Here is a 25040-nt window from a genome sequence, read left to right as displayed (position 1 = left end):
CTCTGAGCTGTAAGCACAGAGCCCGATGTGGGGCTTAAACTCAAAAACTGCAAGATCACGACCTGAGCCAAAGTTGGATGCTTAACTGACTGAGCCATCCAGATGCCCCTCACCATAGATATTTCTAATATGAAAGGGGAAAAATAGAAGATACACAGGAGTTTTTGGTACCTAGAAGTTTTTAAATCCAGCCAGAAAACATTGGAAATTTATTGATTAGGACTCTGTCCTATTCCTGCCAAGGAGTTTTTCCTACATTGACCATGTCTCCATTTTGGTTCTACCTTGAGTTATACTTTATCCTCATGAAAGAGCATATTTACAGATATGTAGTCTTCTGAGCAGTCTGATTTCTCCTTGAAGGTCTCTTTTTATTTCCATTGTTTTTGTTCCTTACATTCTAAGCTGACAGTGTTTCTGCCACTATCATTTCTTTCAAAGGAAATTACAGTTATCCTATTCACCTCCTGAGGGATACGTCATTAGACAAACCCACTCCCAAAAGTACCTTGGAGAAAAGCCTTTCTTTACGTTGGTATTCTGCTGAAACAATGAAGTCTCCCAGCTCCCCACACCCCAGCCTTCTAAAATCACTGTTGTTTGGTTGAGAGACAGCCTTTTAGAAAGAACCTCTCTTCAGAGGCATAACCTTTGATCATTCTGAGGTCTCAAAAGCACGCTTTCCCTTCAGCTTTATATAGGCTTTCCTCAGGGTTCCTTGAATATGATCTTTTCTTGGAATTCGTTTCTTAATATCACCATTGTTTACTTCTAACAGAGGTGGGAATCTTAAAATTAAGACTTGTTTAGATTATAAGATTTTATCTAACATCCCTACCCCACCCTTTTCAGTGCATGATTTCCTTATTGCACTTTTGTCTAAAGAGTAAGAAGAAACTAGGAGACACTTTCAACATAGTAGTCGGAAATCTCCACAACTAGCTCAACCAGTTTATTGCTATAAATATATATGTTTTTTTACCTTCCACATTTCTGCGGGTAACTGGATATGCTTTCTGTCACTACTTAATGAGGAATCTTTCTGCCAGTTTTTAGTAAGATTTTTTCCATTTTTTCTTTTAAGTCCTCTCTTCCAGCTTTTACACAAGTCAGTTCTAAAAACAGTGTGTTTAAGGCACTTTAAGACCTCCCCAGCACTTTTCTCAAAATCCCTGCGGTTTATTTAGCTCCATTCATTACCTAGTTCCAAAACCAATCTCATATTTTAAGTTTTTATCATTATAGGTAGGATTAGACTTCTTATATCAAAATATTTATTTGCTACTTATGGTGGCATAATGAAGCACACAAAACTTTGCTTTTTAGAACAATATTTATTATCTCACTGTGTGTGTGTGTGTGCGTGTGTGTGTGTGTGTGTGTGTGTGTGTGTGTGTGTGTGTATTAGGAATCTTGGAGTGTCTTAGCTGGTTGAGTTTGGTTAAGTGTCTCATAAGGTTGCAGTCGAGGTATTGGGCAGCATTACAGTTCTGAAAGACGTAACTGGGGCTGAAGAGTTCATTTCTAAGCTCTCCTATGTGGTTTTGGCAGGAGGCTTCAGTTCCTCACCACTGGGCTTCTCTCATAGAGCTTATCACAACATGGCTTCCTCTAGAACAAATGATGAAAGAGACACAGAGAGGAGAGAGAGACAGAGAGAAAGAGAGACAGAGAGAGAGAGAGAGAGAGAGAGAGAGGAAAGGTAAAGAGAAAAACCAAATCTTGGAGGTATATACCATCACTTCTGTCATAATCTATCAGCCACACATTCCAATCTTAGTAAAACATGGAGGGAGGTTACACAAGGTTGTGGATTCCAGGAGGAGGCAGGGGTTATTGGGGACCATATCAGAAGCTGGCTACCACAGATACTATGGATGTGGTTTGTTCAAACTTAGGAAGCACTAAAATAGAGTAGTTAAAACAAGGCTCCCTATTCTGGAAAAAAAAAATTGGCAATTTCTTAAAAAGAAAAGCTAAATATACACTTACCTTATGATCCAGCAATTACATTCTGGGAGTTTATTTCAGAGAAATGAAAATTTAAGTCTACACAAAAATATATACATAATTGTTCATAGCAGCTTTTTATAATAGTCAAATAATGGAAACAATCAAAATATTCATGTGAAGAGTTAACACAAACTGTGGTGTACTCATACCATGGGACACTACTTGGCAATAAAAAGAAACAGACTATTGATATGTGCAACAACTTGAACGAACCTCAGGGCATTATACTGAGTGGAAAAGAATGTCATTCTCAAAAGGTTACATACTGTATGATTCCACTTATACAGATTTCTTGAAATAAAAATATAGAATGGAGAACAGATTAATGGTTGCCAGGATTTAAACAGAGTTAATGGGGAAGGATAGGTGTGACTATAAAAGGATAGTCTGAGGGAGATCTCTGTGGTATGGAATAGTTCTATATCTTGGTTGTGGTGGTGGTTACATGAATCTACACAGGCAATAAGATTGCATGAAAGTATATACACACTTTACACCGATGGCAATTGCATAGTACTGATACTATACTGTAGTTGTGTACAATGTAACCATTGAGGGGTAAAGAGTGCATGGGATCCCTCTGTGCAATCTTGCAACTTTCTGTAAATATATAATTATTTCAAAATAAACATTTAAAAAATAATACATGGCCCTTCAAATCGGACAGTGTTCAAATCCCAGCTCTGTTAGCTACCAACTGTGGATAGATTACTTAACTATTTTTTATTAGTTTACAAAATTCTGTGGGCTCCTGGGTGGCTCAGTCAGTTGGGCATCTGACTTCGGCTCAGGTCATGATCTCACAGCTCGTGAGTTCAAGCCCCACGTTGGGCTCTGTGCTGACAGTTCAGAGCCCGGAGCCTGCTTCGGATTCTGTGTCTCCCTCTCTCTCTGTCCCTAACCCACTCGCATTCTGTCTCTGTCTCTCTCAAAAATAACTAAACATTTAAAAAAAAGATTACAAAAAATTCTGGTTAATTGGTTGGGATAATTTGTGGTGACAAAAATTTTAAGGTGAGGCTAGAAAGAAAACAACTGAAAGTAAAAGCACATGAGTCTTAAGATTTTACCTGTCTTTGCTTCATAATTTTCAAATCTGGTCACAAAAGGTGTGAGGAGATAGATAGTGTGGGAGAAGCAGAGGCAGAGAATGAAGTCCTCCCAGAATTTAATCGTCAATGGGTAACTGACAGCTTGTGTTATTCTTACCAGGGGGTGGCATTCTTGAAACATTGATTCTTCTTGGATATAGCCATGACATAAGCCTTTAATACTTACTTAAACTATTTGTCCCAGATCTTATGTTATTCATCTTTCAGTGGCCTTATTTGATACTGTTAATAACTTCAGTATGTTTTCTCTTAGACCTTAGCATGTATTTTCATCTCAAATAATTTATTTTTCTTAGCAACTGATAATCAATTTATTAAAAAGATTGATTTAAGCATCAGCAATGGTAACTTCAACCTTGACTCCTGGCTCAGTACTGATGGAAATAATCTGCTTGCCTATCTCAGAAGGACTGTGCAAATCAATGAGCTTGTGGATCCTCACCTGAAAATGATCCCACGTCTTAGAACCTTCACCACGAGGAATTTTTCTTGTAGTGATTCTCAAGAGTCTTGGTGGGCATCTGAACTGGTCCTTTCCCTTTGAGATTCTTTTCCTTTGTGCCTCTGACCAAGTTGGCATGTACTTCCTACCAAGATTTTATGTTTTGGTTGGTTAGAGTAATTCTAATTCGGTGAATCTCTGTTTTCATAGGTGTCCTTCCCATATATTTAAAAGCCATGGCTGCAGTATGGCTTCCTGACCCACCTGTTCCTCTACAGGAGTGAACACAGGGAGTCAGTAGCAGAAGTCAGGCATCAGGAACTCTGCTGTAGCTGTGACCATCTCTTCCTCAAAGAGAACTCAAATCATTTATAGCTAATGATATCTTTCTGCCACCATTTTAGGAGTGTGGATAAACTGTTGCCATATATTGTTCTATTTATAAATTCTTATTAATGGCATTACTTTCTGCTTCTGCTCCTCTAATATTGATTCACAATCCAACATTTCCATTTCCAGAGCCCCTAGAGATGGAGTCATTGCATGTTTTCAAGTGTGAAAGGATGATGATACCCGTAAGTGGGTACTTTTCTTAAAACATCTGCTCTTAAATAACCATTTGCCTTATTTGCAAAATGGGGATTATAATATCTAGTTTAAAGACTTACTATGGGGATCAAATGAGATAATGTTTCTAAAGGGCATAGCACATTGCTTATGTTGACTCAAACATTGAATAAACAGCAACTCAATATGCCAGCACCTATATCTTCCTCTGCTACTGTTTCCCTTCAGATTTGTTCATGGACATCCTGTTTTCTGTACCATCTCATGATGGTGGCCATCCAGTGTCTTAAGCTGTATCACTTTTACTTTCCATGGGTTCCTTCTCCCCTGTCAATCTTGCCCATTGCTCTATGCACATCAGATTCCACTGGGTACTGAAGCCAAATTGTAAAGAGATCTTTCTTCCATTTTGTTCTTTTCAAGAATTGCTTTATACTCCACAACAGAAAGTGTGCTTTTTTTTCTAAGATTCACTCATGAGTCACAGGTCCATATGGAATCGAGTTGGGGGCGTCTTCGAGGGAAATCATCAAACTATACTGAGAATCTCCTCTACCCTCAGGCAACCAACCTGCATTTTGGGAGAGATGATGCGCATCACTTCTGTCTCACATAGAATGAGTTCTTTCCTAGGAGGTTGCTCAGTTCCTCCGACAAATAGACTTCTCGTCCAACGAATCAAGGTTAATATGTTCCATTACAAAATCAGAAGGAAGCATTATTTTCTTTCTCTTCTTTCCTCATTTTATGTTCAGAAAATCCACTAATTGGACAATATCTATTCTCTCTCTCTTTCCTGAAATACCTAAATGATAAATAATACCATAGAAAATGAGAAACTATCCTAGGCAAACAGCTGTATTGCAAGGGACAGTAAGAGACAGGAAACAACCCTTACTTCCTAGAACAACAAAGAATACACTTTCTTGAACTCTCCAGGCAGCACCCCACCCCCATCTCTCTCTCTCTTCATATGTGTATAAATGTGTGTACGTGTATATGTAAACCCAGTAAAAAGAAATGTAATGCAACTACTCCAATTTACTGTCACAAACAATATAACGAAGTACACTTAACTAAGATTTTATGTCTTTATTGTCATGTCAAAAATTAACACGCGATCTTCTACAGTTTATATGCCAGGTAAAGATTGAACCTCCTGCTAGCAGATACTCAAATATTTTGATGAAGGAAAAGCAAGCACAAGTTAAGCAGGTGCGACTGCATGCCGCAGATTTCAAGGGACACCTCTTCTTTTATTTAGCAGGGGAGGGTAATGTTACTCTGAAGGCAGCTAAGGAGGCAGAATAGTTGCTACCTCTGTGTGTTTGGCAGGCTGCCAGCATCCCTGGCAATAGAATCTGCTAAATCTTTCTTTTTTTTTAATCATTTTTGCTCATGTAGACTACTGAATACAATGCATAGAAACACAGTCCTTTCAAAATTACACAGCCTCCAATGCTCCCTACAATGTTTTTGGCTGCTATCAAGCAAAACCCCAGTTTCTGCTGACTTCCCATTTTAAATGACTCTTACAATAATTTCTTGAATTCTGCTTTCATGAAGCAGTTCTAAGAGAGAGAAAAAAAATTTCCCCCAAGAAATTTGGGTAAATATGGCTAGGGGCCAAAGCAGAAAATGTGCTTTGCAAAGCTGTAGCCTGCCACTTCTTACATATTAAACTTATTATTGTGAATTGGGGATTTAGTCACTTCTTTTCCCTTAAATGTGTCTTACAGCCGTAGGCACTTGGAAATGCTCTGAATTAAAAAGTTTGGGTGTCTTAAATTAGTTCATGGTCTGTGATGGGTGAGTCCAGAACTGATTTAGGGGCCAAGGTGGGTTAATACTGTTGATGTTTGCAAGATGGCTTCAGTATTTCTTCTCATCAGTTTAGCTCATACCCTATTGTAAGATAATAATGAAATTATATTTTATATCTATTTTAAGGACTAGTATAATATTATAAAATTTCCCTGGCATATAGACAATATAGCTTATTAACTTATCTTAGCTCGTGTGATATATGAATAAATTGCTATTTGCTTTTTAAGTTTTTAAATCTGTAATGCTACATCAGATGTATCAAAGCAAATAAAGACATTTGAAATACTATATGGGGAATTACAATAATTGAGGACGTATTTTCTATATTAATCTGCAAATATGAGGATACCAAACCTTGCAATAAATATCCTATGAAGTTATAAGTAAAAACCCAGCAAAAGAAAAAAAATATTCTTAAAGGAAAACTATTTTAATGAAAATTTTACAAAGGGACTGTGATACATGATACATTTCTAGGTGTGAATGGAGCAATTTGTACAACCTAGGACAGCTCTTCTCATTCTTGTCTTAATGATATTTTCCTGAAATAAATACATAAGGCTAAACTTAGTTTTTTTAATATCTATTCATTTTTGAGAGAGAGAAACAGTGTAAGCTGAGGAGGGGCAGAGAGAGAGGGAGACACAGAATCTGAAGCAGGCTCCAGGCTCTGAACTGTCAGCACAGAGCCCAACGTGAGGCTCAAGACCAGGAACTGTGAGATCATGACCTGAGCCAAAGTTGGAAGCTTAACCAACTGAGCCACCCAGGCGCCCCGAGCTAAACTTTTATAATTGTGCACGTACTAAATAGAAACCTTCGCAGCAGTGCAGCATTGAGAGCTGTAGCCCTCAGTTACTCGGGTTTCACCTTCTCGTTCTTCCCTTTTGGTGGCGAGGAGGTACTTACAGTGTGTCCTAAAGGATCCCTTCACAGATGCTGCCCATGTCTGCTGTCCCCTTCTCTGGAGCCCTTTAGAACTTTGGTGTGGTGAAGGTAGAAGTGTAACATTATTCATTTTTACTATTTCACTTTTTATATTCCCCATGAGGTCTAACTCCTCCTTTGGAACTCGACATCCGCTATATATTTATGCCTTGGCCAAAACTTTAATTTTTTTAATTCCTCAAACTGCCGTCTTTTTCTGTGTCGATAGTGTTACTGTTGCTGCTGTGCTACTGCTTGGAAGCATTCTGGGAAGGGAGCCAGCTCCAAATTTACATTGGTTATAAATCAGGCAATTCATTAATAGTATAGCATGACCGAAGTTCCCGAACCGTTGCTTCCCTGAGAGTTACCACTTAGTCCTGTAGATGCCCCCAGAGAGCTCTCTGTTTATGGGAAGTGTTCTTTCTACTATGTAAAATCTGAGAATATTTCAGTGTGGGCAACCCACCCAAGAACGTGACTTCCTATATTTACAAAGTAGCTTGGGTCCTAGAGAGATGTTATAATTTTGTCATTTTCAAGGAGATCATATTTTCAACATTTGGTGTCAATAAACTCGTGTGAATTTTTTTGTGAACCTTTATGCGGTTATGTTGGGTTTTTTGTTGTTGTTGTTGTTCTAGACCCCATCTGCTTAGCATAGTTTTATGTTGTGCAGAATACATTGATATCTCACCTGATTTATAAAAACCCATATTATGTTAATTTATTTAGTGCAGTTTTAAATAACACATAATGTAAATATAAATCTCTGCAAAAATAACAATGTACCCATTTATACATTTCTTTAAGCTAAAGGTATAATTACTGGCTACCTGAAAATAACATTAACATCATTGTAGGCATGAATTGGGAGAAATATTCATATCCATTCAGCGGATTTGTTCTGGAATTTTGAAATAGACCTTCCTTTAAAGAATTTCTTTTTTATTGTTAGGTCTAACAGATCATGTAATAATTGGAGTTTTTTTTTCTTATCAGGATCAAAAATTATGCTTTTTTATTGTTAATGCAAGACTCTTTGACCTAATTGAAGTTTGATTATTTAAGTAAGCTGAGATTCTGAATCTGATCTTTTATTATCTTGTTTGCTTTACTAAGTTATAGAAAGTTACTAAAGGATTATGATTATTTTTCCCTCATAACAGCTGTATATTGAGATCACGCTTCCCAGCATACCTAAACTTTTCCTACCCATATATGGCACACTTGTTTTCAGTGCCTGAAGTTCCTTTCCCAAATTTATTTTAATTTTATTCTATCTGGTTTGTACAATGCCATTACTTTAAAAGGCTGATTAGAATCAATATAAAACACCTTGGATATTATATGCTAGATGAATTTTCTTACAAATATATATCAAGTAATACTTTTGACTGTGTTTTTAAGATGTGAGAGCCAGGAAAGAACATCAAGTTAGAGAAAAGCATTGTAGCGGCTAGGTATTTCTGTTTTACTTCTGTCTCTCTGTTTTCTCTGTCTTACTTTCACATAAAAGTTGCTTAGAGAATAGACTGAAATATTTACTAAATCAAATAGAAACTGCATAGATATCTGCCACGACATACACATATTTTAACCAAGTATGAGAAACCCATGCTAAGGTTTTCTTGAATCCACATGATTTACTCCCCTAGAGCTCCAATTTGTAAGCAGAACCTAACTTATTGCCACAAAATAAAGAAATATGGAAAAAGGACTTATCCCTGCCTCTTGTTTTCTTCATGCCTTTTAAAGCATATTGCTTTCTAAGATACCTAAAACCTCTGATTGCTTCTTTCCTTTTACCTTGGCTTCCACCACTTCTCCACACTGACCTATTTTACTGTTTCTCAAACACCCCAAGTGTGATTCCACCTCAGGGCTTTGGAAGCACCTGTTTTCTTTGCATGGAATATGTTTCCCCCAGATGTATTGTGTGGGTGCACCTGTCCCTCCCCCCCCCACTTCTTTTCCAGATGTACCTTATCAGTGACATGTACCTGATTCTCCCTGTTAAAATTCCAACTGTCCCTTGTTTCATGCACTCATCCTTCTTACCTCATTGTATTGATAGCATTTCTTTCCTTATAGAATGCCCAATGTTTACTCATTCATTACATCTTTTGTCTTTCTCTTAACTAGAAGATTTGTCTGTTTGTGTGTGTGTGTGTGTGTGTGTGTGTGTGTGTGTGTGTGTGTATGTGTGTTGTTGTTATTGTTTGTTTTTTCTCCCAATTACATATTCTCAAATCTTAGAACAGTGCCTGGGATAAAGTAGGCTCTCTACTTATTTATTGAATGAATAAATGAATGACATAGCAGAAATTATGTTATTACTTTAACTGCAACAATATCTTATTGACATACACAGAGCTTCTAAATTGCAGTTTAGGTACAGCCATCTCCTGAGAGGATGAGGTTGGGGTTGCAGAACTTTTAAGAATATACTTTGCTTAAAAAACATACCAGCTTTACCCTGAATATCCTTTGGGTGGTCTTGGTGGGGACACTGGTGGATATTAAAGTGCAGGAGACCAAAGCCACCCTCTCTTATATTCCTTGGGCATTGATTCCTCTGGTTACTGGGAGAGGAGAGTTGTCATATTTTTATAACATTGGTGCTTATTTGGGAATGTTGAGTGTGTGAAGTGTATGTGAGGGAAGAAATGGTATTTAATTATGTAGTTAAACAAAACAATACATGTAAACACAACAGAAGGCCATAAGAAAATTACTTTTTTCAATGTACACTAACTGTATTTTCTAGTATTTTATCATCTTTTATATACATCTCTCCTTTTTAAATTCCTTAAATATGATTTTCCAAATTGATTTGATTAAACAATTTTTTCAAGCCATGCTGGGGAGGTTTGGTTTTTATGTGTTTGCTATAGATGATATAAATACAGAGTGATGTATATAACCAAGCAGTTTGAAAACAGTACTATATAAATGCTATTTATTCTAATTATTATTATTTAGTGGCAATTATATTATGATTTAGTTAAGCTTTATTATATTGTTCTAGGGTATTATCAATCTAGGAATGCTCATAAAAGTTCAATATCATTTGCGGTTTTATTTTGTCTTTGTAATCTATTTCTTGTGAATATGTAAAGAGAAAGGGATTGGGAAGTTTAAAATTCTTTTCATTTTTCTCTCCCATGTTTGAATAGCTACAGAATTACTAAATCCTATACAATTTCCCTCTCCATCTATCTACCTAGTTCTTACTCCCGAAATGAGAAACCAAAATCATTAGCTGCTTTTCACCTTTTGCCTGAGCCTCATCTACTGTCTGGGATTCTTCAAACTATAAGTGGAATGGAAAATTGAGCACTGATAAAAATATTTTTGATATTCTTTCTGCACATTTTCTCATTAAACATACAGAGAGGAGGTTCACTGATGCTGACAGAGTAGCTGATTGTGCCTGGAAGAAATATTGTGGTGGCAAGTACAAATTAGATCATCTCGGACTAGCTTGCGTTTTGCTGTTTCAGCTGCTATGAATGACTACAACAAAATAATTTTTTTATTAATGTGAACAAATACATCAGGTAGAAAATTACTTTAAAAATAGTGATTTGGGCATTGCAACACCATTTCAATCCACATGAGCACAACAGTATGACAAGAGCTAGATGATCAACATCAGCCTTCTTTCTAAAATTTGAATTCATGTGTTGAAAAAGCAATAAAGATATCTAGAGCTAAATAAACTAATATATTCAGTAAAGGTTTTGCCTGCTCCATTTCTCACCTCTGCCATCATTAGTTTCATGATGTAAAAGAAAACACTTTCAAAATTCGTTTTTTGACGAAGTAGATACATCAATGGCATGTCTAAAAGATGGATTCATTTTGACAGTAGGAATAAAAAAGAGCAAGATATGTGGCTATGGCATGCATAACATTTTGGAAACGATGCTCTAGCTTATTTGATGGCTATCCAGATATCTCAAATATGGGGGTGCATTGTCTATTTTCAATAATGTTCTTCTTTAAGAAAAAGAAACACTGTCTCTTTGGTTGCATATTATACAAAAGAAGTGTACCAACCCCGTACAGTTAAATAACTCCTCTTAGGGGTACCTAGACACATTTTTTTTTCATGAAATGTAATGGGTAAGTTTCAGAAATGTTGTAAAATCATGGCATGAGATTTAAGGATCAAAATATGTACCTTTTAGAACAATATATATTAATAATAACATTCCAAATTATATATTAGAGAAGCTTATTATTTTTTTTCTTATCTAGTCTTATACTTTTTTTCTTTAAGGTGAATTGTGGTTAGATATTATTTATTTGCACTTGACAAAATATACTGAGTTCTGAGAAAATATATGACAACTGAATATACATACACATTTCATCTGCCAAGAGGCTGACTTTAAAAAGTATTAAAGGGGCGCCTGGGTGGCGCAGTCGGTTAAGCGTCCGACTTCAGCCAGGTCACGATCTCGCGGTCCGGGAGTTCGAGCCCCGCGTCAGGCTCTGGGCTGATGGCTCAGAGCCTGGAGCCTGTTTCCGATTCTGTGTCTCCCTCTCTCTGCCCCTCCCCCGTTCATGCTCTGTCTCTCCCTGTTCCAAAAATAAATAAACGTTGAAAAAAAAAAAAGTATTAAAGACTTCAATACCCAAAAACAAAACAAAATAAAACAAAAACTACAACAAATAATGTGAATAGAAAAATGAGCAGAGGACCTTGATAGACATTTTTCTAAAGAAGACAAATGAAAAGATGCTTAACATCACTTATCAACAGGGAAATGAAAATCAAAACTATAATGAAATATCACTATATGCCTATCAGAATGGCTAGAATAAAAAATACAACAAATAACAAGTGTTGGCCAACATGTAGAGAAAAAGGAGCCCTCGTGTACTATTGGTAGGAATGAAAACTGGGGCAGCCACTATTGAAAACACTATAGAGGTCCCTCAAGAAATTAAAAATAAAATTGCCATATGATTCAGTAATTCCACTGCTGGGTATTCACTCACTGAAAATGAAAACACTAATTTGAAAAGACATATGCCCCCCCCCATTTTTACTGCAGCCTCATTACAATAGTCAAAATATGAAAACAACCCAAGTGTGTGTGCACAGATGAAAAGATAAAGTGGATATATATACACATATAGGAGTATTACTCAGTTATAAAAAAGAATGAAATCTTTCCATTTGCAACAGCATGGCAGGACCCAGAGGGTGTAATGCTAAGTGAAATAAGTCAGACAGAGAAAGACAAGTCCCATAGGATTTTACTTATGTGGAATTTAAGGGGAAAAATAATAAGCAAGCCAAGAAAAAAAGAGACAAATAAAATATGAGACTCTTAAATACATAAAACAAACTGGTGGCTTCCAGAGGGTGAGGGGGCTGGGGGATGAATGAAATAAACACAGGGGATTAAGAGTACACTTATCACCATGAGCACTGAATAATGTATAGAATTGTTGAATTATTATATTGTAAACTTGAAAATAATATAACACTGTTAATTATAATTGAATTTAAAAAAGTATTAAAGACTACCAATGTATAATTTAGTTTTATTGATTATGTTTAAAAATTTAGATGTAGTAAAGGAGATATGCATTTTAAGTGGACAGCATGCACATGGGGAGACCTCAGTTAGTCTGAATCTATCCTTTATTACTTGTATGACAGAGGCTATGTTGCAATACAAGCCCATGAATAGAAACACTCCATAATGTAAGCCAAACTTTTATTTTATCAAGGAGAGAGTTTTGTTTTTTAAAATTTAAAATTTTATATTATTATTTTTGAGAGAGAGAGAGAGAGAGCGTGCATGGGGGAGAGGGACAGAAGGAGAGAGAGAAAGAGAAAGAGAATTTAAGCAGGCTCTATGCTCAGTGACCCTGGGATCATGACCTGAGCTGAAATCAAGAGTTCAATGCTCAACAACTGAGCAACCCAGGTGTCCCTACAAAGGAGAGAATTTTTTAACTGACTAATTTAACTATGAAATATTTCCAGAGTGTAGATGAAATAGTCAAATATCTGCAAATTACTTACTATATCAATTTAAATATATATGTTTATAATAAAAATTACATGAAACATTTGAATGAGAACTATTACTTAGCCTTTGCTCAGATTTCATCAAACACATCTCTTTGCATTCTTTATTTGCATCTTGAGACCTCAGCAGCTTCATCTTCTTTGAGTCATCTAAGACAATTTTCCAGAAACATCACTCTGTTTGAAATACTCAAATGTATGAATAAATGGATCATGTTATCACTCAAAAATTTATTTCATAGATATCCCAGAAAATTAGGTCATTCCCATTTATTCGTTTATTCTGTAAGCATGTATACATGATCTCCATAAAGTAAGGTTACTTTGATACGGTGATTTTCAAAATGTTTGTTTAAAATTATATCTAATAGTTAATAGTTTTATGAGAAGACATCTCAGGAATAGTCACTAAATTGTTGTTATATTTATTTGCCTTTATTTTTAAATGCATATAGATGGCCTCTGTAATTGGCCAAAGACAGGATTGGTTGAGTCTTTCCTAAGCATGTTGACCAAAATAGAACATTCACCTGGTGAATTGCCTAAATTTGAATCAAATAGAGGGGTGCCTGGATGGCTCAGTTGATTAAGCGTCAGACTGTTGGTTTAGGCTCAGATCATGATCTCGTGATTTGTGAGTTTGAGCCCCGCATTGGGCTCTGTGCCAACAGTGCAGAACCCGCCTGGGATTCTGTTTCCCTCTCTCTTTGCCCCTCCCCTGCTCATCCTCTCCCTCTCTCTCTCTCTCTCTCTCTCTATCTCTCTCTCAAAATAAATAAATAAATTTTTAAAAAGAAGTATCAAATATAAAGTTACCACCTTTTTTAAAGTAATGCTTATGTAACAAAAGTCCTTTTTTGATAGTTGAATATATCCGTTAAATTTATGTGTCCATTTTTTTAACCAAATCAGGGTGTAATAATATTGCAGATCTTTCTTGAGATTAATGAGGTTTAAATTAAGAGTATGCTTAGATTAGTAACTTGCACATAGTACTTGACACATGTCAAATAAATGATAACCTCTTATATTTATAAAAAGAATCACCAATTTTCATATTGTATTTTTCTTCAATGTTAATTAACAAAAGGTCTGTTAATAGATGCATAAATAATGCAACTACACATAATAACAGGTCATGTAGATAATTTTACATTTTGTATTTATTTACTACCTGAATCTAAATGAAATGAAAAATTTTAAAAATGATGCTATTATGCATCAACTAACATATATTTGTCATTTGAAAATTTTGTTTAAAATGTGTTTATAAGAGAAAATAATATCTAAAACATATGATATTTCTTCTCCTTCTCTCTTCTTCTTTCCCTTTTTCTTCCCCTTCTTTTTCTTCTTCTTCTTCTTCTTCTTCTTCTTCTTCTTCTTCTTCTTCTTCTTCCTCTCAGTAGCTTTCTGACTTTATTTTTATTTATTTATATTGAAGAATAATTGACATAAAATATTGTATTAGTTTCAGGTATACATAGTGATTTGATATTTATATACATTATGAAATAGCACGACAATAAGTCTAGTTACCATCTGACCATATACTAATTTCCAATTTGCATGTTGGGTATAGATTCTTTTTTTTTTTTCATTTTACACCTTACATATAAAAGTGAGTCTTAGTTTCATACCAGTTACATTCTAGAAATTCACTTCTAAATTAGGAACTGAGAACTGAGAATATGGTTAGCTATAGAAGCAATGTGACTGAAAGTGTTTACATTCCAAAATCTGCTCACTCCACGTTGTTAACAAAATAGTGTGTGAGTGTGTGTATGTGATGAAAAATTGCAGAATACAGTAGTACAGAAATTAAACACAATGGAATAAGAAATAGTCCATGTGTTCAAACTGTGCCTGAAAGAAAATCAAATTTGATTAGTGAACAGGAAAGTGGAAAATAGAAAATTATGTGTGTGTTCTGGAGCAGGCTTCTCAGCATAATCTGTGAGATTGAGAGATTGCAGACACTCATTTTTAGGATAAATTTCATCTCAAAATTTATTGCTACTTTTGCATTAATTTTGATAGATCTTTAGTTCACTCCTATGGGTTGATTTAAAAAACAAAAAGTGCAATACTTAAACTTTGGTATTGTTTATGCCATTAATTATGTATGTGTTTCTTCATTTGTCAAATGCTTCTTGGGCTTCTACTCTGTGCCCTGGCACTTGAGTAGGCATCAGTAATCCAGCAGGAGTAAGCTATGGTCCCGACATTCACATAAATCAGACTAAGAGGAGGAGACAGATGTTTAAACTGATAATACACACATGAACAGATCGGAGAACAAGGGAGTAAGTGGTCACCTATGGACCAGTGAAAGCACTGGGATATTTGTCGTAGGTGCCAGGAGACAGTATTCCGTACTGTGATGAGCTACACATCTGCAGGACAAGGCTGGGAGAATCTTGGAGGACAGAATCTTGGACTTTGGAAAGTTTATTTTATAGGCAACACAGAACTATTGAAAGGTTTTGATCAGGAAGTCACTCTTCTATTTATGAGAGGTTTGGTCCTTTAATCTATAAAATAAAAGAGATTAAGTTGACATTTTCTATCCCTTCTTGTTATAAAGTTTTGCGATGTATCAGTGAAATTTGGTTGTTATTTTGTCCAACAAAAGGGGAGGGAAGAGAGAGAGTCTGAATGAGAAATTCAGATGTGTTGATTTTTTGTATCAGCTACCATATAGTTTCATCAACCAAGGAAAACCTGACTGCTGTTTGGAGTAGGCAAGAGGTGAAGATATAGGAGCACCTGGGTGGCTCAGTCAGTTGAGAGTCCTACTTGGCTCAGGTTATGACCTCATGGTCCATGAGTTTGAGCCCCGAGTTGGGCTCTGTGCTGATAGCTCAGAGCCTGGAGCCTGCTTCAGATTCTGTGTCTCCCTCTCTCTCTGACCCTTCTGCACTCACACTCTGTCTTTCTCTCTCTCTCAAAAATAAATAAACATTTAAAAATTAAAAAAAAAAAAGAAGTGGAGAGGTAGAACAATGTGAGTGGTGCATTTTCATCCTTTAATCTAAAATAAATTATTTTAGAAGATCCTCTTCTTTGTGAAAGAGTTCTTAATGAGATTTCAGGGTATGTTGATGACCTTGGCCTTTTCCTAATGCTTGGTAGCTTTATTAGAAAACAAGGATGAAAGTGAGTCTGTGAAGTTGATCCTACCCCTACCATTCTACCTCCAATACCCTCAAGTTGTTTTAAAATTTTGGGTTTCAGATGCTGAAGATATAATAGTAAATGTAAAAGATTATGGCCCCTACTAGAATTTATAGTCTTGAGGGGTGGAGATAGGGACCAGCAGTAATTAAATATCAACACAAATAACATTTACCAGTTAGGTCCTTATAGGGTAGCTAGATTTAGCAAATAAAAATATAAGACATCAATTTAAATTCAAATTTTAGATAAATGATTAATAATTATGCTAAAATATAATAATATTATTTGTTAATTATCTGAAATTCAAATTTAACTGAGCATATTATTTTTCCTAGAAACCCTAAACATTCATAATTTTTCAGATGGGTTAATAAAATTAAGTAATTTAGTCACTGAAGTTTTTTTCTTCTTTTCCTTGGGGAAAAATTAATTCCAAAAGAGATTACTCAAAGCTAGAACATCATTCTTGGGTAATGTTTTAACCTTTGAGAGTATGCCTACTTAATAATTATGGCTGTCATATCCTTTTCTATCCACTAAGATTATTGTATGCTATTCCCAATATTATTGCTTTGCTTCTGTAGGAGTGAGACCACTCCCTGTATTACCCACATCTTCTTGGAAACCTAGAAAGCTCATTTCAACAAGTGTGGACTTGTCACCATTCAGAAACTTTTTTATAATATCCACTGAAACATAATAGCACTTAAAACATTATTTAGTATTGTTAGTTTATACTTGCACTTTACTGATTTTAAAATTTATTTATTTATATTGAGAGAGAGAGAGCACGAGCATGCGCACAAGCCAGGAAGAACAGAGAGAGAGAGAGAGAGAGAGAGAGAGAGAGAGAATCCCAAGTAAGCTTAGCACTGACAGGGGGGCTCCATCTCACAAACTAGGAGATCCTTACCTGAGGCAAAATCAAGAGTCAGACGCTTAACTGACTGAGCCACCCAGGCAGCCCAGGCTTTATAACTGAAATTCATTTTTGTCTTTGTTCTCTAAATGCATACCATTGACTTAAATACTTTACTAATTCAGCTAATATAGTGATTCTTTTCTCTGTTCTGAAGGATCTTATTGACCTTGCAAAATGGGTGATAATGCTGGTCTTTCACCAGCATTGGTGGTTGGATCCCCCATTAGAAGAGAGTGATGGAGGTAGATCTGTAATGTTGATACTCATCCAAACTCCAAACTTTTGCTTGTAATATTGGGTTATTTGTCCTATGACAAATGATATAGCCAAGACCTCAGCATTAAAGGCCCCATAGAGGTTTTCTTCTCTCATAGTGATGTCTCCTGTTTATAAAAGTGCAAAAGAAGACTTTACTGAAGGGAAAGAACCTTGTTAAATATGATTCTTTTGAGGGAAGTCTGGGTGGCTCACTCAGTTAAGCACCGACTTCAGCTCAGGTCATGATCTCACAGTTTGTGGGCTCGAGCCCCACATTGGGCTCTGTGCTGACAGCTCAGAGCCTGGAGCCTGCTTCAGATTCTATGTCCCTCTCTCCCTCTGCCCCTCCCCCACTCATGTTCTGTATCTCTCTCTCTCAGGAATAAATAAACATTAAAAATAAATAAATAAATACAATTCTTTTAAGAAAATCCAAAAACTAATATACATTTAGGACAAGATTTTTTGCTAACTAATTTATAGCACTTTAAAAGAGGTTAAGTTCTCACCTGGAAGACCAAGACTTGAGATTTGGGAAGTGCTTATAGAAGATGAGATTAACGAGTGTGATGGACAAGTCAGAATTCTAAGAAAAAAGAAAGGAAGGAAGGAAGGAGGGAGGGAAGGAAGGAAGGAAGGAAGGAAGGAAGGAAGGAAGGAAGGAAAGAAAGAAAAGAAAGAAAGAAAGAAAGAAAGAAAGAAAGAAAGAAAGAAAGAAAGAAAGAAAGAAAGAAAGAAAGAAAATATGAAAAACTCAAAGATTAAAGCATACCAATGTTTTAACTAGACATTAATAAAAATTGATCACATAATCTGCTGGAAATTTAAATTTATATGAGTGGGATTTAGGGGAGATTATGTGTAAATATGGAATTCAGACCATTTTGGAAGTTTGAAATAGAAAAATAAGAGAGAATAACTTAAATATTAAACAATGATTTCTTTGAAGTTTTGAAGTAGGTAGGATTGAAGCCATAGCTTCAGTCATAGCTTTCCATGATTAAAAGTAGAGGTGGGAGCACTTGGGTGGCTCAGTTGGTTAAGCATCCGACTTTACCTCAGGTCATGATGTCACGGTTCATGGGTTTGAACCTGCAAGGGACTTTGTGCTGACAGCTTCAAGCCTGGAGCCTGCTTCAGATTCTGTCTCTCTCTCTCTGTCTCTGTCTCTCTCTCTCTCTTTCTCTCTCCCTCTCTCTCTGCTCCTCCCCTGCTCTCTATCTCTAAAAAACAAATGAACATTAAAAAAAAAAAGTAGAGGCAAACTAATACAAGTAGAGGTAAACAATCAAAGAAGTATAAATGACCAAAAGAGTTGAGCTATCCCTGGAGTCTATAACAAGTCTACACAAAAAGCCTTAAGCTTTTTAAAAAGTGGAATATACATGTTCTTCCAATGGAGAGAAATAAGGGTGTTACAGGAACAATTATTTTTTAAAATGAAGAGAATATATGAAATAAGTAACACCATGTAGTTTAAGTGTTCTAGAAGTACCTGCTTAGAGGAAATACAGTGGAGTTTTGGCTTACTGAGGAGAGGGGATAGGAAATAGGCCTTGTAGGAAATTCACCAGAACCAGTAAAAAATGAGGACAGGAATACTGATTGTCAATGGAAGTCCAGCTGAAATTAGGTATCAAGCCCCCAAACGAAGAGCACACTGTATACACTGTTAGCCAATTTGAAAATAAATTATATTAATAAAAAAAGAAATTAGGTATCAAAATTTATAACAGGGCATTTCTTCTGTCTTTTGCCAAAAGAAGGAGGAGGAGGAGGAGGAGGAGGAGGAGGAGGAGGAGGAGGAGGAGGGAGTAATGATTTAGGATTAAAGATTGGCAGCCTAGGGAAGATTAGATGGGTAGGTGATGGTGACAGGTGACAGAGGAGGGAAAGAACCTTTGGAAGATAGGCATTTAGGGAAGGCAGCAATGACAGAACTAAGCTGAATCTTAGTCTGGGTAGTGAGTAAAGTGTAGTCAGAAGTAAGCCAGAGAAGCCAATGATAAGAGAAATAAGTGCAGTAGAGATTTTGATGTGGGTGACGTGGAAGTTTAATAGCTTAATGAGAATAGGATTGATATCACTGAAAACAGTTCTAAATTTTGAAGATGGAGGTGTACAGGGTGACAAGTTCTATGTTAGAAGTCAGGCAGGCTACTAAATGAGCTAAAGAAACTGAGTTTCAAGGTGTCATTGAGCTGGCAACACGGGTTTCAAAGGTGTCAGTAACAATGGATAATAAGAAAAATTCTAATCTAAATGCTGTCGTCATGAGGAAGATAGGGTGATTTGGAGTTTTTAATCATTATAGGTAGAATGTTTTCTACAAACTGCAACCTAAAGCAATTTTTCCTTAGAGCAAAATACTGCCTAAACCTCGGCTATTAAGTTAGATTTTATATGCTGAGTAATGTTTAATACAACAAGATTTCAGTAAAATACCACAACCACAGGAATGTGATTTGTATGCATATTTCAGAAATAGGAGGATTGAACAGAAATATGAAAGGACTGCCCATGGTCATAAATTAGAAATTACATGAAGAAAATTTTATTGGACACATTTGCAATGCAATTCTGAAAAGAAGTCCAGTGATTGTGATACTCGCATCCATATTTTATACTGAACTTCATCATAGAGTTTAAATCATCATTTCAAAACTAGCTAGTATTTATTCAAACTGCTTCAGTGCATTTAATGAATCCATCCCTACCTCAAACTTTTGTAACCCTTGTAAGAACTGGTGGCCAGGTAATCACTACAGGTTATTTTACTTTTGTTCATGCTTTAGAAACTGTTCACTTCATTCTATTGACCTTCGTTACAGATCCCTTTACTTCTGTTTATATCCTTACCTTTCTGCCATCCCCACTGGGTTTTATGCAAAACATTGTCCCATTGATTCTGAAACCTGCCTCTATAATATCTTTCTTCTTCCTTGAAACCACCCTCAATCTAGTGGCCTGACTTTCTCTGAGACAAGATGAATCTGTGTGTGTGGTGGGGGAAAGGGGGCAGGCATGTGGGTGTATACTTGTACTTCTGAGTGGGTCTTAGTCATTAAAATTTTGTGGAAAGAATTATTTTTTAATTGTTTTGATAAGAACACTTACCATGTGATCTGCCTTCTTAACAGAGTTTTAAGTGTACAGGAGAGGATTGTTAACGATAAGCACAGTGTTTTATAGCAAATCTCCATAAATTATCCATTTTGAATAACTTAAAGTATATATCTTTTGAGGGGCACCCGAGTGGCTCAGTTGGTTGAGCATCTGACTTTTAATTTCAGCTCAGGTCATGATCCCAGGGTCGTGGGATGGAACTTCTCTCCCTCTACCCCTCTCCTCTGCTTGCACCCTCTCTCTCTCTCTCTAAATATATATGTATATCCATTGAATAACAATTCCCCATTTCCCCCTCTGCTCAGCCCTTGACAATCACTATTCTGCTCTCTGCTTCTGTGAGTTTGTCTATTTTAGATATCTCATATGAGTCAAATAATGTAGTATTTGTTCTTCTGTGACTGTCTTCCAGTGTCATCCATCTTGTTGCCTATGGTAAGATTTTCTTTTTTCTTAAGGCAAATAATATTAGGTTTATGTGTAATGTCACACTTTCTTTATCCATTCATCCATTGATAAACATTTAGATAGTCTCCATAAGTTGGTTATTGTGAATAGTGTTGCAATGAACATGGGAATGCAAATATCCCTTTGCGATTCCGATTTTAGTTCTTTCAATATGTACCCAGAAGTGAGATAGCTGAGTCATACGGTAGAAAGGAGTTTAAAGTAAATTCACAGTATATATTTTTTTTGAGTCCTACTTGTTTTTAATTTGGAGTCCATGAGTATTTAGTCAAAAAGGAAACTGAGTAAAGTGCAGTGAGATAGTATGTGGTGACATTTCATCTTGAAATGTAAGCAGGAGACAGTATATATAGCATTGAATATTTTTTGACTCATTAAAATATTTGAGTATGGACATCATTCTACAAAATAGGATTCTTTTAGTGTGGTTAAAAAAAAAAACTCAACAGAGTCAGCTACCAGAAGAGAAATATATTCATTAGAGTAGTTAGCATTTCTTGATATTAGGTTAAAAGTAATTTAGTATGTTACATTGTGATGTTTTTTTAATATAGTTGTCTCTGAGTTTTTTTAATTTAAACTTGGTGCTTCTTCCACTAGCTTTCTGTTAAATGATTTGATAAGAGTAGCCAGGATCACCTTTCAATTCAGTTTCTTCGGAGGAGGGAAGACAAGGATATTGTGCCAACTTTGAAATTCAGGCCAGAAAACAAAGGAGGGAGTCAAGTTAGCAGCAAGGAGCATTATTCACATGATGGAAAGAGCCCCTCAGTGAAAAAAGGAAATTTTATGTTGGGCAGGATAAAAGGAAGATTTGATCTTCCAGTGTAGGCTTCTAAACTTATTCATAGAGCAGTGGAAAAACTAGTCTGCATCATATTAATTATCTAGAAGCCTAGCTGAATGAAAAAAACAAAAAAACAAAACACAAATTTCTTCAAAATCCTCAAAAGGAGGAAAAAGACCCAGCAATATTATTTGTTCTCACTAAAGTGCTGAAAACAATAGGCAGAGTTAAAGACCTTATACCATGTTGAGAATGTATATATTTTCTATATATGTATATATGCTAGAGATTTTTAAGTGGATCATCTTCATTAGTTTAAGGACGTTTCCTTTGATTTCATATTTACTAAGCCATTTTATTATTACTCAGTCTTGAATTTTATTGACTACTATTGAGAAGATAGATTTTTTTTCTTTAACATATGCATATGGAAAAGTTTTTGATAGATTATCTGATGTTGAACAATCCTACATTCTTCTACTATTATTCACACCCTGGCAGATTCAGTTTGCAAGTAGTGTTTTATTTAATAGCTTTGCTGTGTACCTGTATAATACTCATCTATGATTTTATTTCCTTGTTCTCTTCTTGTCTGGTTTTGCTACCCAAGTTATACTGATTCACCAAAGAAGTCAGAAAGTCATTCCTCTTATAATCGTCCATGAAAGCATTTGCCTACAATAGGGATTGTTCTGCTTCCAATTATAAGTGATAGATTATACAAAGATTACACTTTGCTCTTTATCCAGATCTCACTAATAATGCTCAGTTATACATACATACATACATACAATTACAAGATAGATAATATATGTAAGATTCATATATAATTACAAGAGAACAGAATTCAGGAAAATCAGTTGTTGCAGATGAGAAATGCCAATAAAATTTTACAACGTTGAAAAATTATTGAACAGTCCCTGAACAAGTAGGGAGAAATAAACTCAAATTTAACTACCCTTAAAGAGGGAAACAAACAAGGAGCTAGTAAAATTTGCCTTCTCAATCTTTACAAAGGCTTAGGAATTAGACACAAAACTGGTGTAGATTTAAGGGATTCCAAAGATGGACACTTTTTTTCCCAACCCTATTTTTATCCTCCTACCAAAAATAAATAAATAAATAAATAAATAAATAAATAAATAAATAAACCAATCTCTTATTGATATTTTTTTCCAATTTACCTCCTTAGAGTTTTTTTCCCCTGTATAGTTCCCCCATATGTTACTTTTTCCAGTCATCTCTGAATCAAATTTTTATCCTCTTGAGTTGCTAAACAGTTTTTTTTTTAAACTTAAGTCATGAGGTTTATAAGAAGTTGGTGTTTGTTTTCAGAAGAAAACTACCACAGAAAACTGCAGGTCATTATTAGGCTTTTATTTATTTCCATAATTCCTAGATCTCAAATGTTACTAAAAATTATTTGTGAAATTTTTCAAGAATTTCTCCTGGAGCCATACCTTTTAACTATCATTGGACTTCTGGACTCCAGAAAGAACAGAAATCTTGTCTTATTCAAGTGTTGACTTAAATTACAAATTAATGCAGATTTTGTACATTGGAACAACATCCTTATACGGTAGCAGATTTTTAAAGTTGGATAGCAGCATGCTGTCTTGCTTTCTCCCCAGTTTCTACCATTCCTTACTATGTATCCATCACTGGGGGTGAGTGTCAGTTGTAATTTGCTCTGCCTAATATAGCAGGTCCAATTCATGATCCTGTTCTGATTCACTCAACTTCATCTGTCTACTGGGCCCTTGGTCACTAGTTCGTGGAAGATCCCAGTTGCTGCTGCCAATACTGTAGCTGAATCTGCCTCAGCCTGGAACACTTTGGGGGTCTTGGCTACCTCTGGAATGAGCTATGGACTCCAATATGGCTTCCGTTGCTGCTTCCTACTTGGCAGATGTCACAACTGCTTTGGAGCATCCTTCTTAACATAAATAGATAGAGTCTCTGGCTTCTTCTATTTTCTTTTTAGTTTTTTTTTTTTTTTTAAGTTTATTTATTGAGAGAGAGAGAGAGAGAGGGAGAGAGAGCAGGGGAGGGGCGGAGAGCAAGGGAGAGAGAGAGAATCCCAAGCAGGCTCTGCACTGTCAGAGTAGAACCCGATGTGGGGCTGGAACTCATGAACTGCAAGATCATGACCTGAACCTAAATCAAGAGTTGGATAGTTAACTGACTGGGCCACCCAGGAACCCCTCTTTCCATTACTTCATGATTATGTAAAGTGTGCCTTGACAGGGCATGGAATATGGTTTTCCTCAGAAATCATCCATGGGGCCAGGTGATACAACCTGGAAGCAAGGGAACTAATTCCTATAACTAATGCAAATGTGTATCAGTGAGGGGAAGAAGATCTCAGGGAGTTAGCAAATAAATCCGTCTCCTTTCCTTCCTCCGATGTACAGAGGCATGGAGGTTCTGTATGGCTTCCTGGATTTGTCTTCTTTGGCCAAGCAACCAACTGGGTCTTTTCAGGAAGCCATGGTAAAATACCAGCTTGGTAAAAATACCACCATGACTTTGCTTGGCCTCTTTTTTGATTTTCCACGCCCCTTTTTCTTTCCCTGTGAGCTTCTTGCTTTGGGATTGCAGCTCTCAATAAAAGCTTAGCACCTAAGCTTTGCTTCAGATCCTGTTTTTTTGGGAATCTGGACTTGGATACCTACGTCTCTCACTAATGTTATCTGGTTGGCCTATATAGACTTTAAATTTTTTAACCCCTGCTACATTTTCTTAAACTTTCTTTCATTCTTTCTTTTTGCCATTAAACAAGATATTATGTATATCTTTCCAATTTGGATCCTCAATATAAACCCCATTCTTTTAAAAATTACCTAGAACTCTTTTGTATAAATATTATATGATTTTCTTTTAATAATTTCCTTCTTTCAAGGATTTAGAATGCTTTCAATATCACAAATATCTTTGCTAAAGATGCTCCACAGACTAAGTGTGTATGTGTGAGTGTATGGAGATATGCAATAGTTATAGATAGATATTTTTACACACTGATGGCAGTGCTTTAAAACCTTAATTTATAGTTCATTACCGTGGCCATAGCTAACATGTGTTCACCCAGAAGGATTTTGCTTATTTCAGAATCTGTTAACATACTGTATATATGTTCATCTCACTATAAAAATAGCTCTTTTGCTTAGGGCAGCACAAGTAATAAAAATTAGAGGAGATATTGATAATGTTCCATTAATTTCACTCTGCCTTAGCATAGTGACTTACTCCAGTTGACAGTTTTCTATGGCAAAGTAGGAAAGATTTAAATAAAGTGCATTCAAAGACTTGCCCAAGTTTGCTCTCCCTTGTGGAAATTCTTGGACCATCTGGTT

General features: G+C 35.9%; 1 protein-coding gene and 1 pseudogene across 6 annotated transcripts in view; one reads left to right on the top strand and one right to left on the bottom strand.

The window, feature by feature from the left end:
* The window catches only part of CTNNA3 (catenin alpha 3), a 1783011-nt gene that overhangs the window by 1477022 nt on the left and 280949 nt on the right, over positions 1–25040 (top strand). The window lies entirely within an intron of this gene.
* On the bottom strand, positions 3385–3805 carry LOC101087101 (annotated as a pseudogene).

Source organism: Felis catus, chromosome D2 (assembly GCF_018350175.1).
Source record: "Felis catus isolate Fca126 chromosome D2, F.catus_Fca126_mat1.0, whole genome shotgun sequence".
Lineage (NCBI taxonomy): Eukaryota > Metazoa > Chordata > Mammalia > Carnivora > Felidae > Felis > Felis catus.
The sequence above is the reverse complement of the archived record's forward strand: the minus strand, read 5'-3'. Positions and strand labels throughout refer to the sequence as shown.